This window comes from Saccopteryx bilineata, chromosome 1, assembly GCF_036850765.1.
Source record: "Saccopteryx bilineata isolate mSacBil1 chromosome 1, mSacBil1_pri_phased_curated, whole genome shotgun sequence".
Classification (NCBI taxonomy): domain Eukaryota; kingdom Metazoa; phylum Chordata; class Mammalia; order Chiroptera; family Emballonuridae; genus Saccopteryx; species Saccopteryx bilineata.
In genome coordinates, this window is record NC_089490.1 from 217,790,770 (window position 1) to 217,804,281 (window position 13,512).

At 45.8% G+C, this 13,512-nt stretch overlaps 1 protein-coding gene across 1 annotated transcript in view; it reads left to right on the forward strand.

Annotated features, from left to right (window-relative positions):
• Positions 1 to 13,512, forward strand: part of DISC1 (DISC1 scaffold protein) — a 369,832-nt gene that overhangs the window by 246,735 nt on the left and 109,585 nt on the right.

Consider the following 13,512-nt stretch of genomic DNA (forward strand, 5'->3'; position numbering starts at 1 on the left):
ATGGAGAGTAGAATGGATATTTGGAGGCACTTAGCAGTCTTTGCCCAGGCAAAGTCTTTCTCAGCCACTCTGTCTGAAGGTCACTGCAGGGATCACCAAACCACAGATCCCAGGGGGACCTGGTTGGCATGACGCTGTACTGCCCCTCCTAGCAACCTATAGCCATTTCCTAAGAGGGGTGGATTATACCACTGGAAAGAACCTGGGGGTGGCTTTTTTAGAATTATAGCTTGGCCCTGGCTGGGTTGCTCAGTGTATTGTCCTGGTGTACCGAGGTCACGAGTTAGATCCCTGGTCAGGGCATGTACAAGAAGCCATCAATGAGTACACAACTAAATGGAACAACTAAGTAGAACAACAAGCTGATGCTTCTCTCTCTCTCCAATCAATAGAAAAATTAAAAAAAAAAAAAAAAAAAAAAAAAAAGAATAGCTATTCTCCCCAAAACAATTTAGAATCTCTATAAATAGGAAGTTTCACTAATTTTTAGCTGAGATAAAAAAGAGTAGTAGTATCATAAATAGAATGTTTTCTTTTTATTTATTTTTATTAAGTGAGAGGAGGGGAGGCAGACAGACAGACTGCCGCATATGCCCTGACTAGGATCCACCTGGCAAGCCCACCACCAGGTGATGCTCTCTGCCCATCTGGGGCTGCTACTCCATTGCTTGGAAATCGAGCTATTTTAGCACCTGAGATAAGGCCATAGAGCCATCCTCAGTGCCCAGGGCCAACTTGTTTGAACCATTTGAGCAATAGCTGCAGGAGGGGAAAAGAGAGAGAGACGCGGGGTAGATGGGGAAGGTGGAGAAGTAGATGATTGTTTCTCCTGTATGCCCTGACCAGGAAGGGAACCTGGGACATTCATATGCCGGACCAACACTCTACTGCTGAACCAACTGGCCAGGGCCTACAAATGGAAGTTACCTAACCAAAATCTCCAGGGAGGCATCATAACATCAGCAGGTCTCGATTTCTTAGGATTGAGTTATCAGTCCTCAATTCCCTGCCACTTCTCCTGAATAGCATTTGCACAGCACAGCTGGCCTCCCCCGCCTACAGAAGCACCATTCATCTGACCTGAGACCTCTTATATGACCCTATATTTTTTCCCCTTTGGATGCCCACAGTCTTTGTCTGTGTCTAGAAAACTTGTCAGAGCTGTATTTAACCCATTGCTTTTATCAGTGATTCAAATACTGTGGATGATGAATTCAGTTTGTTTCTAGTGTCTGAATGTTGCCAGAGAGGTGGATTCCCAGGGAACACCTACCTGGCGAGCAGCTGGACTGTAGGTAAGATACTGTGTACCTGCTTTTTACAAGAGGAATAAACCCTACTGGCATCTTCGCAGGATTTGTCTTTCATATTAATTCCATTGTGTCAGAATGCCTTTTCTCGATGACTAGTTGCATCACCCACACCCACCGTGGCTGTGACATAGAGTGGGAAAGCCATAGGCGATTATCATAATGTTAAAATGTAAATATTTGTCATTAATTCATTCAAACAAAAGATTAAAAACTCCAAGGGTTGGGAATATTAGGGCTCATGTGATCCTTCCACGTCATAAACACCTCTCCACTATGTGTTGTAGTAATATAAGGTTATAGTAATTAAATATATAGAAATATAAAAATATCAAAGATATATAAAAGTAATTAAGGATATTAAAAATATTTATTAAAATTAAGTAAAGTTATGCCAATTAGATAGGAATTAATATAATGGCTTAGTGCCGTAACTCTGTAATGTGATAAACAGACTGACTTACAAGCAGAGCCCAGTTAGTAGGTGTGTGTGAAGTTATACATAGATAAGAAGTGGCTTGGTGTTATTTACATTAACTTTGTAAATTAATGAAAATAAGAACATCTTAAAAAGTGGTTTAATGTAAACATTTCAGTAGATTAACATAAAGGGAGTTCCCTGTGAGGAACTCCCAAAAAGGTGGTTTGAGGTGATAATCCTGTAAATTGACACCTGTTAGAAGGCGTTGGCCAGAAAGGGAACTAAAGCTGAGGGGCCCCCTGCTGCATTAGTTGCCCAGTCTCCAATGTTGATGTGGACTGTCTTCACGCTGCTCTGAGTTCAGACCAAAACCAGGTGAGAGGAGCACGCCGACAGGGCCCCCTTAAGCTGTACTGAGGCACACCAAAAGGGTTTGTGAAGCCCTGGCCGGTTGGCTCAGCGGTAGAGCGTCGGCCTGGCGTGCGGGGGACCCGGGTTTGATTCCTGGCCAGGGCACATAGGAGAAGCGCCCATTTGCTTCTCCACCCCCCCTCCTTCCTCTCTGTCTCTCTCTTCCCCTCCCGCAGCCAAGGCTCCATTGGAGCAAAAGATGGCCTGGGCGCTGGGGATGGCTCCTTGGCCTCTGCCCCAGGCGCTAAAGTGGCTCTGGTTGCGGCAGAGCGACGCCCCAGAGGAGCAGAGCATCGCCCCCTGGTGGGCGTGCCGGGTGGATCCCGGTCGGGCGCATGCGGGAGTCTGACTGTCTGAAATTTCCGATGGCTTTAGGTGACCCCTGTGTTTGGTCGTTCGACCCCCGCCAGGGTCGCGACCCACAGGTTGAGAACCACTGCTCTACAGACTCATCACTGACTGATGGCCTACCAGAATGGGGTTTCTCCACCAAACTGCCGGTTTCCTTCAACTGCTTATCCCACGGAGTAATGTTATTCCTATGTGGTGGCGCTTTTTTATAAACGTGCCAATATTCACGTTGCACTTTGGTCATGGATTTGAATTTAGTGAGCCACAGAACACACTGAACTTTCCTCTGTTCCGTCCACATCTCGACTGGTATGGCCATGGGCTGCTCCTCTGTATACACGGTGTTAAGTCATCATCTGCACATGCGCACATGCTGCCACATCATCCTACAGAAACTGGGAGGGTTTTCCTTTTATTTGGTGCAGATTTCACATTTCTATCTCTTTTGTTGCTTTCCTGTGACCGGTCAAAAGTGCACCATGACTTTACGGACACAGTGTGGAATTGGAACTGGAACATCTGACTTCAGGTTCATGGCTTTGTCTGCACAGTAATGTTCTCAGAGTTGGTAGAGAGCCAACACTGAATTCCAGTTCAGTGAGGCTGTCCTCTCACCAAACTCCTGTGTACACATATGTGTTTGTGAGTAACTGGTACAGGACTAGTGTTATTTTGGAACTCAATGCTTGTGAAAATAGAGGATGGCTTTAGAGTTTGTATTTTACCTACAATTATCCCTTAAGACCCTCAGTTAGGAGAAATAGTTCTCTTTTGCAATGAAGGCTCCTTGCAATTTTTAATGGCTTTTACAAGGGCTATGAAACCTAAGCCAACAGGAAGGAAAAGACACCTGGGGAAGGAGACGGGTTGACGCAGAAAAGAGGAAACAGCCACAGAATCCCTGAGCGTGGGAGGCGGGTGCCCTGACGCTGTCTCTGGAAGCCCAGCAGCAGCTGTCCCATTGTAACCTAATTTTGGTTATAGATTTCCTTTCTTATTTATGTTTTCTACATTCCATTCTCTATGCAGAGTTTTCTCCTTATATGACTTTCCGTAAAGCCCCTCAATTGTAAAGAATTGGTGATTTTCCATTCCCGAGTGCTTCACTTGTTCAACTTCTATTTTCTTGTAGACTGACCCTCTGGGTTGCAGCAAAAGTCTTTATTGATGGGTGAAGCTGGATGGTTTTTAAGAAGCAGGAAACACCACTTTTCTCACCACCAATGATTTTCTTGATGGGTCATCAGTATAAGTTACATACAGCTATGCGGCACTAATCTTGTTTTGTTGTTGTTCTGAAAACAGCTCTGACAATAAGCTGCTACTTTGTCTTTGATTCTTAATTCAGCATTGATAAAACATGTAAATTTGTGTTTATGTGAAGAATGGTGAAAAATGTGCTGAAGACTTCACTGTGCTTGTTTTGAAGTTCTTGGTGAATATCCTTTTCTTCTCAAGTTTAAAGGTTTAGCAATTGAATTTCAGGTCAGTAGGGATAGCTAAGCTTCTCCCTGGCCCACCCACTTTCCAGTTGGGTGTTTTTGTTACAGTGATCTAAGTGCCTATCTTTCTAGGAACTGCATGAATCTTTGCTCTGAGGATTTGGCTTAAATTCATCCTTAATTTATCTCCTATTTTGATTTTTGTGGCCAGAGTGCCTCACCAACCATATTGCTGCTGGGACTAGACCGAGAGACCTTTTGTGATAAGCTTTTAATCTTCTGTGGATTGAGTCAAAATCTGCTGCAGCTTCTCTCACAAACAGAATTTTTTTTTTTTTTTTTTTTTTCATTTTTCTGAAGCTGGAAACAGGGAGAGACAGTCAGACTCCCACATGCGCCCGACCGGGATCCACCCGGCACGCCCACCAGGGGCGGTGGATTCATACAGCTCTGCCCCCCAGGGGGCGATGCTCTGCCCATCCTGGGCGTCGCCATATTGCGACCAGAGCCACTCTAGCGCCTGAGGCAGAGGCCACAGAGCCATGCCCAGCGCCCGGGCCATCTTTGCTCCAATGGAGCCTTGGCTGCGGGAGGGGAAGAGAGAGACAGTGAGGAAAGCGCGGCGGAGGGGTGGAGAAGCAAATGGGCGCTTCTCCTATGTGCCCTGGCCGGGAATCGAACCCGGGTCCTCCGCACGCTAGGCCGACGCTCTACCGCTGAGCCAACCGGCCAGGGCCACAAACAGAATTTTGTGTATAAAAAAATGCAAGATGATTAAAAATAATTTTAGGTGTTTCTTCATACAGATCAGCTTTGTGTACTTTTATGTTCCTGTGGGAATCAATTGTTTGCGATCAGTGGCTGAAATTTAAATATTTCTTCCCTCTTTTGGGGGCAGGGTTTGTCAACCTCGGCACAGTTGACATTTTGGAGCAGGTTATTTCCATTGTCAGGAGCTGTCTGGTGCATTGCAGGCTGTTTAGCCACATCTCTGGCCTGTACCTATTAGGTACTGGAGTACTCATTCCTAGTGTTGACAATGAAAAATGTCTCTGGACCCTGACCTTGCTGAATGTTTCCTAGTAACAGGGCTGCCAGAGATTGCAAACAGAAACACAGAACACCTGGTTAAATTTGAATTTTAAGTAAACTGTAAATATTGTTATTATGGTTAAATATACATAACATATAATTTACCATTTTAACCATTTTGAAGTGCATGGTTCAGTGGCATTAAATACATTCACTTGTGCAAGCATAACTACCATCCATGTCCAGAGTTTTTCATCCTCCTAAACTGAAACTCTGGACCAATTAAACCCTAACTGCTCATTCCTCTCAGTCCTCCTGCCCAGCCCCTGGCAACATCTTTGTCTCTATGTCTACATTTGTCTCTATGAATTTGACCAGTGTAGGTACCTCATATTGGTGGATTCATACAGTATCTGTCCTTTTGTGACTGGCTTATTTCACTCAGCATAATGTCCTCCAAGTTTACCCATGTTGTAGCCTTTGTCAGAATTTCCTTCTTTTTTTAAAAAAAAATACTGAATAATATACCATAGTTAAGTATACTACTGCTTATCTGTTCATCTGTTGATGGACATTTGGGTTGTTCCAGCTTTTGGCTATTGTGATTGATGCTACTATGAACATCTGTGTTTATGAATGCTTTTTTAAAGGTGCCTTGCAATTTTGGATTATATGTGCCTTGCAATTTTGGATTATACTTTCATTTAAAATTATTCATTGTTAAATTAACCAGCATCACCCTGAATTTTATTTTATTGGGTAATCCTCTCTGGCTGAGTTTTATGGCTCCAGGTTTGGGCTGCATGCACAACAGTCGTCCCTGGGATTGTCACATAGGAAATGATACATGGGAAATCCTGGCTATTTCAGCCTAGTGCAGCCCCCACAAAGCCATGTGACACCGGAACATCCACATTCCTTGACTCTTTGAGTCACCAACCATTTGTTCTTCATTTGGGAAAGGTGATGGAGGTATTAACCTACCTCTGAGCTGCTTCTCACCCACATCATTCTAGTAAATTAATGTTTATTAAGGTGTTTGTAGAGAAAATGATATCATGATTAGAGTCCTCAGAAAGCCAACTTAAAGATACTGGTCCTATTTCAAATGATTTCTTTTTTTGCCCATGTTGCTTTTTCTACCACCCAGACAAAGCCACTTAATAGATTATTCCTATTTATTTGAAGTCAGTCACACGTGGTTGTCTAAAATGTGGCTTCTGAGACACAGGGATTGGGATGAATCCTGGACCTGCCACCCACTTTGGGGTTCACTTACCCTCAGCCTCTGTTTCCTCATCTATGATTTAAAAATAACAGAAATGTCTTTCTCAGTGGAGTCTCCATGAGAGGTAAAAGAAATAGTTCAGGTGTGGCCCCACTGTGGGTCTCATGCACACTCGCAGGTGCTCCTCCGTGGGGCTGGGGTGAGGGCTGGATGGCACAAAGGTGGTAGAACTTGCTAACATTCATTATGTGCTAGTGTGTTCTGTGTACAAGCCTGGTTTTTGCACGTGTTGTTGTATTTAAACTTCACATTGATCCCTGAGGTTTGTACATTATAATTCCCTTTAACAGATAATAACTGTGAGGTACAGAGAAGTTTAGTTTACCTGAAAGTGAGTCTTGTGAGGGTACAGTCAGAGCAGGAGAGTAAGTGGTAGCCAGCTGACTTCTTACTTGAGTTGGGATAGGCTGAGGGTCTGGTCAGTTCATGTTTCCAGGGGTACATCCTACAGGAAGGAGGTTGACAGTTAGCTCTTGGCTTTCAGGATGCCCCTATTGTGACTTTGTATGGAGTGTCAGAGGGTGAAAACTGGAGCTCCCTGGAAATAGAAACAGGAATTCTGTTCCGAATGGCTTCACCTTCCAGCCAGAGCATTGTTCCCATGGGACGAGGTCCAGTGGGAGCAGAGGGGAAGTGTGCCTGGTTTCTGAAGTTATAAAACTGAGCATTTGTTTGTTTCTACTGTGTCTCTGTAGTCTGGGCTTAAGGGTTGCTGATTCCAGTGTCTCTTTATTTTTCCTGAAAGCTCTGTAATGATTTAATTACAGAACTTAAGGAACTAGTCATACAAATACATGTAAAGTGAAAAAGATGAACTTTCCTCCCAGTGAGTGAGGGCAACATTCAATCAAAGGAGAAGAAGGGGCCCTGGCCAGTTGGCTCAGTGGTAGAGTATGGGCCTGGCATGTGGAAGTCCCGGGTTCGATTCCCGGCAAGGGCACACAGGAGAAGCACTCATCTGCTTCTTCACCCCTCCCCCTCTCCTTCCTCTCTGTCTCTCTCTTCCCCTCCTGTACCCAAGGCTACATTGGAGCAAAGTTGGCCTGGGTGCTGAGGATGGCTCCATGGCCTCCGCCTCAGGCGCTAGAATGGCTCTGGTTGCAGCAGAGCGACACCCCAGATGGACAGAGCATTGCTTCCTAGTGGGCATGTCCCAGCCGGGCGCATGTGGGAGTCTGTCTCTCTGCCTCCCTGCTTCTAACTTCAGAAAAATACAAAAAAAAAAAAGGAGAAGAAAGGGAAAAGGAACGCCTGCCCCACCTCCCACCCACTGTCCATCTGCTGTCCACCTGCTGTCTACCTGTTGTGGGGAGGACCGCCCACAGGAGGACCACCCACATGTGGTCCGGACCTTGGGCAGCAGAGCATGCACAGCTGCACACATGCGGAGGAAGCGTGTTTGTTCACCTGTTGGAGCCGGGAAGGAAAGGAACACTCTGTCAGTGAAGGTGCACTTGAGCATCATAGTTCTAGGATAGAAATATTTCTCTGGAAATTATTGTTTCCATTTGTGAGATGCTCAACAGAATGTGCATGGAGTGAGTGTGAACGTATCTTCACAGGTGAAATGAGGAAAATGCGGTCATGTAAGAATCTACATGTGAAGGGAAGAATCCACAGGGAAGAAGAGGAGGTGTGGTATTTGGGGCCCAGTTCTCCTTATGGAGATGCAAGTAATACAATGGGGGGGCATTTGCAAAAGTTTATTTTTTTTAAATGATCTTTTGCTTAGAGTATTGTCCTGCACCAATTGGAACAGCATTTGTCTGTGGGACAAGGTGAGGTGGGAATGGCATTAAGAATGGCAGGGCTAGGCCCTGGCCGGTTGGCTCAGCAGTGGAGCATCAGCCTGCGGGGGACCTGGGTTCGATTCCCCGCCAGGGCACATAGGAGAGGCACCCATTTGCTTCTCCACCTCCCCCCTTCCTCTCTGTCTCTCTCTTCCCCTCCCGCAGCCAAGGCTCCATTGGAGCAAGGATGGCCCGGGCGCTGGGGATGGCTCCTTGGCCTCTGCCCCAGGCACTAGAGTGGCTCTGGTCACAGCAGAGCGACGCCCCGAAGGGGCAGAGCGTCGCCCCCTGGTGGGCGTGCCGGGTGGATCCCGGTCGGGCGCATGCGGGAGTCTGTCTGACTGTCTCTCCCCGTTTCCAGCTTCAGAAAAAAAAAAAAAAAGGACGAAAAGAATGGCAGGGCTATCCTGGCACTTCGAGGTCATGTTCGTGGTGATACTGAGGGATTCCAGAACTCTTTGGGAACTTGACCTCCTCCCCTACTCTCTCACTGCAGAGTCAGACTGGCTACAGGCAATACTATGCAAGAACATGATCCTGGCTCACTGTGTGTAACCTTAACCAAGTTGTGTACTCCTCTGGCCTCTGCTTCTTCATCTATTGATAAAAAGTATTGGTGATAGGAGTCACCACCTCCATGGTGACATTGTGCACCAGGAAAATCTTTAGAACCAGTGGAGGAGTCTGAACTTGAAGCAGTGATACTGCAGAGAATGCTCAGCAGTCATGGGGATGGTGGGCAAGGTGACCTCAGAGGTTTCCTCCACCAGGGACATAAGACATGCAAAATTCCTCCTATTACACCTGTGAGGAGATAAATTATCCCCCTGAAAAGGTATATTCAAATTTTAATCTTTGGTCTCAGTGAATGTGAAGTTACTTGGAAACAAAGTCTTTGCAATATAATTAAGGAATCTTGACGTGAGATCACTCTAGATTTAGGGTGATCCCTGAATCCAATGACTGAGGTCTCTTTAAGAGAAAGGAGAGGAAGATTCGAGGCACAGAGACACTCAGAGGGGAGCGCCATGTGAAGATGGAGGCAGAGATTGGAGGAATGCATGTGCCAGCCAAGGATCACCAAAGGTTGTTGGCTGCTACTGGACATAGGAGAGAGGCCTGAGGTGACTTCTCCCTTGGAGCCTTGGAAGGACTGGTCCTACCACTCTGGACTTCTGGTGGCTGGAACTGTGAGACAGTAAATTCATGCTGTCTTTTTGAGCCACCCAGCTTGTGGTATGGTGTTACAGCTAGCCCAGGACACTAGTACCGTACCTGGGCCACCTTAAACACTCCCTGATGCTTGCTCTCATGATAGCCACTAGAGGAACCACAGCTCCGGGATGCTGTGTTCCTGCAAAGAATCCATTATTCCACTTTCAAGAACATTCCCACCCTAGCTGTAGCTGTCTGCCAACTCACTGACAGGAGACTCTTCTATGCACATGCCCTGCTTGTAGATAGACTTGAGAACAGATGCTATAGAAGGAATGAGCAAGTTCATACCTTTTGGATCAATAGAATGTCTCTATAATCCAAACCCATGTCAAAAGTAGATTATATTCTGTAGTCAGGATAGTGCAGTTCAGAATGTGAGATGGAGTATTAAAGCACCGGTGATGACAAGGCAGGGTATCTTACTGGAGGTATGTCTTAACTCTGTGTGCCTTCTCCTGATGGGTTGTGTACCCACGGCATGGGACACCTAGGTCTGGAGATGTAGCTGTTGTGACTCACAACCTGGATAAACATGGATCTGTCTCAGGTTCTTCTATTGTACCTGACCCAGTTTCAGTGGCTGCCTTTTAGTCCAGCTGTTCAGGCTGAAGGGAGTAATAACACTGTTACATGCAGTAGGAGATTGAGCCAAGGGAACAAAGACAGAGGAAGCTCCTTGGGTTTAAGGCAGGGGCAGAGATTTATCCTCCACTAAATCTAAGGGTGGAAAGCATGGACAAAGAGAGGGTTCAAATATGAATTCAATTCTCTTGCTCCTTTTGTGACCTCCTTAAGGAAGCCGGCTTTGAGCAAGGCTTTCCCAAGGGGATCAAACGTTGTCTTCATCACTCCGTGTGCTTTTCTTAGAAGTCCAAGGGTTTCCTGAAAGTTTTACTTAGAATTCCAATGCGTCCAACAATGGTGTTGAAATACCATGGTTTTCAGCAGTAACATTAATGGTGAATGCTTTTGCTGCAGTGGTTTCTCCAACAACCACACAGCCTTTGGGAACTGTGGTAGCATGTGGAGTGTCCTTCTTACTATCTGTTCCCCAACTACAACGGAGAACCCGTTGAGACACAGAGAATAGGAAGGCTCAATATTCTCATCCTCTGTCTGAATTTCTATCCACTGAAATGGGGCCACACGATTTCTATTTATAGCCCTTTAATGGCTATAACTCTAAGTCTAAGCCTGATCCAAAAGCATGAGGCACATATGCACACTTAAAGGTCAGCAACATTAAAGTGTATGATCAGGTTATTGTCACTGTATATGTATCTCTGCATAACCTGACACTTCAACTTCCCAAGACCTGCTTTCTACCCAGGGTAGTTGAGATAGTTGGAAGCTCATCACATTCTGCATATCGAATCTTGTCTTGGTAATGTGCCTGGTGTGCCCAGGATTAGGGAACCCATATCACACTTGGGTGTCACTATCCTGTGTCTTGTAATTTTGCTCCTTTGTGGAGTCTGGCTTCCTGGATTCTCCCACCCACCTGCCTTCATTGTCAATGGTCCCTCATCCAAGGTTGCTCTTCCTTGGGCTCCACTCATGGGTAACCATTCTGTTCCAAACACTTAGAATGAGAAGGAGGTAAGTGATGGAGAGGGTATACAAGAAAGTACGTAGCCCTAGTGAAATGTGATGAGAGGTATGTAGGTGGATTTTTGCAGGAACAGAGAGAATGGGCAAGTAGCCTAGAACCTTGTTTCTGTTGGACCTTTGCCAATGGGCTCTGTTGAGGAGACTATACTTCCTCCCAAAACTGGTAGCTGGCTGGTCCCCTATCTCATCATGATTCAAGGGTATAGTTCCAGGTCCTGCCCCTTCAAGGCCACTCCATCCTTGACATTCCCATGCTGGGACTGCCCTGCAAACTAGGACCCAGGATCACTCTGGAGGGGTTCTTGAGAGGAGATTTGTTCTATTATCTCTCTAACAGTCCATTCTTGGGTTTTATCAGTTTCGTCAGGGAAAGCACTTATTAAGTGAAGGGTTCTGAAAGACATAGCAAAATGTATGAGACTTGATCCCTGCTCTCAGGATATTAAAAGTGGAAAGGCAAGCCACATGCAAGGGTAGGGATGGTCAGATTACACAAAGCTTCTCAGGTTACAGGTAAGGTCAGTGGTGTCATGTGGAGGCCAGTGGCATTTGCAGGTATTCTTTGCTTGTTTTCTGCATAGGTGTTCCCAGCACAGAAAGCTGTGCCCTCTGCAATGGCAATGTGCTGGCAGCCTGCAGAGCCAAGCTGGAGGGACGCAAAACTTACTGTTCTCACCACCCTTCCTCTCCTGCCCGCCTGCCCGCTCCTGACAAAATATGGAAATCCTGTCCCCAAGTAGTCTTGATCACAATACACAATCTCACAGCCAAAAGAATGTATTTTTAACCCCAAGACTTGGAAAATGGCTTAAATCATTCATGCTGTCATCTATTAGTCTGCCGTGTTGTTGTTATTCTCCCTGGTTTAACGAGCCCCTGCAGCCTGCACTGCTGGGAGCATGCCATTGGCCTGGAGCAAAGACAGGTCTGCTCCTAAAATGTGCAAGTCATCAGTGCCTCCAGCACACGCTGAGGGAGGGGCTCCATGCAAGCAAGCAGCTGCTTTCTGCAGGAGGTTCTTCTGCTGATCTGGGTTAGGAAGCCCCATGTGGCTTCAGGAGGTCAGGGAGCAGAAAAGGGGCTTTTGATGGCTTAGAAACCAGATGGAAAGAAAGGAACAAATGAAGGGAAGCCTGGTTTTCTCTTGAGACTACCAGAAGAAAAATATTTTTTAAAACAGGGCACGCCACCATTTTTCCCCCCTTAAAGGAGTGTCTTATTTTCTTCAGGTCTTGTCATATTTAAGTGGCACTTGGTGAGGGATTGGCAGGGGGCGTTCCTGCTCAAACCCAGCTTCTACTATGGTGCTAGGAGTCTAGGTGAGAGAGGCGCCTGTAGGGCCACCTGCAGGCTCTGGAATCAAGCCTGGAGTGAGAGGTTACCTGGAAAGTTCTGTGACCTGGATAAGCCATGGAAGTGGGATCAGCCAGGTTCTCACTATAAGCATCACTGAAAAAGAAAAAAAATTACACACATTTTTCAATTACAGATTACTTGCAACATTACTGTATTTCCCCATGTATAAGACGATCCCATGTATAAGACACACCTTAATTTTAGGGCCCAAAATTTGGAAAATATGTATTACATAAAGTTATTGAACTCAGTTTTATTCATCATAAAATGCATACAACTCCTCCTCACTGTCAAAACTCCCGTTCATTTAGCTTGTCCTCATCTGTGTCTGAGGACGAATCACTGTCTTCAACGAGCGCAAAAACAAGCGCAAAAAAGCAGGAAATGCAAGTAAAAAAACTACAACCACTGTATAAGAAGCACCCAGTTTTTAGACCCCACATTTTTCAGAAAAAAATATGTATCTTATACATGGGGCAATATGGTATTTAGTGTCAGGTGTACAAAGTGATTAGAGTTTCAGAAAATGAATTGATAATCTGTTCCTAAGTTTTCTTTGGTTTTTGAATTGGAAGAACCTCAGAGATCATGTAATTTAACTGTCCCTATTTTCAGATAGTAACTGCGAGGTCAGAGAAAGTTAGTGGCTGCATAAGGTCACAGGGTTCTAGTTCTCAGGGCAGCCTCTGCTCCCATGTGGACCTTCCGGCCACTGCAGCAGTGTGTCTTCCTGACTCTAACATTCTTGAGTTTGTGTGCCAGGCACCGCTCTAAGTGATTTGCACATGTTAAACGCATTTAATCTTCACCATAACACTGTGAGGTTGCTGCCATTATTTGATGCACTTTTAGACGAAGAGTCTGGGGCACAGAGAAGTTCTGTTTGTCGCTTAGAATCTTGCAGCCCGGAAGTGACAGCTGGGTTTCAGCCAGGCTGTGTGTCTCTGAAGTAGCGCTGTGGGCCACTAGCCCCTTTGGCCCCTCAGCCTTAAATAGGTTCTGGTAGCTGGTCTAAGATTCTAACCACCATTTATAACAGTGTATCCCTAGGTGAAAATAAATCCTTTAAGGTACTGAAAGAGAAGGGACCCATCAGCACAGACAGGTGCTGAGGGGACATAGGAATTCAGGGCTGTTGCTCATGGCAGCTGTTTGGCAGAGGGAAAACAGAATAATATCACATGTAGCATTGGCAGCTTGGGAACTGAATATAGGGGACTGAAAAGGCTAGTTTCAGGGGTCCACTGATGATGAGCAGAGGTCTGGATAGAGGCACAGGAAG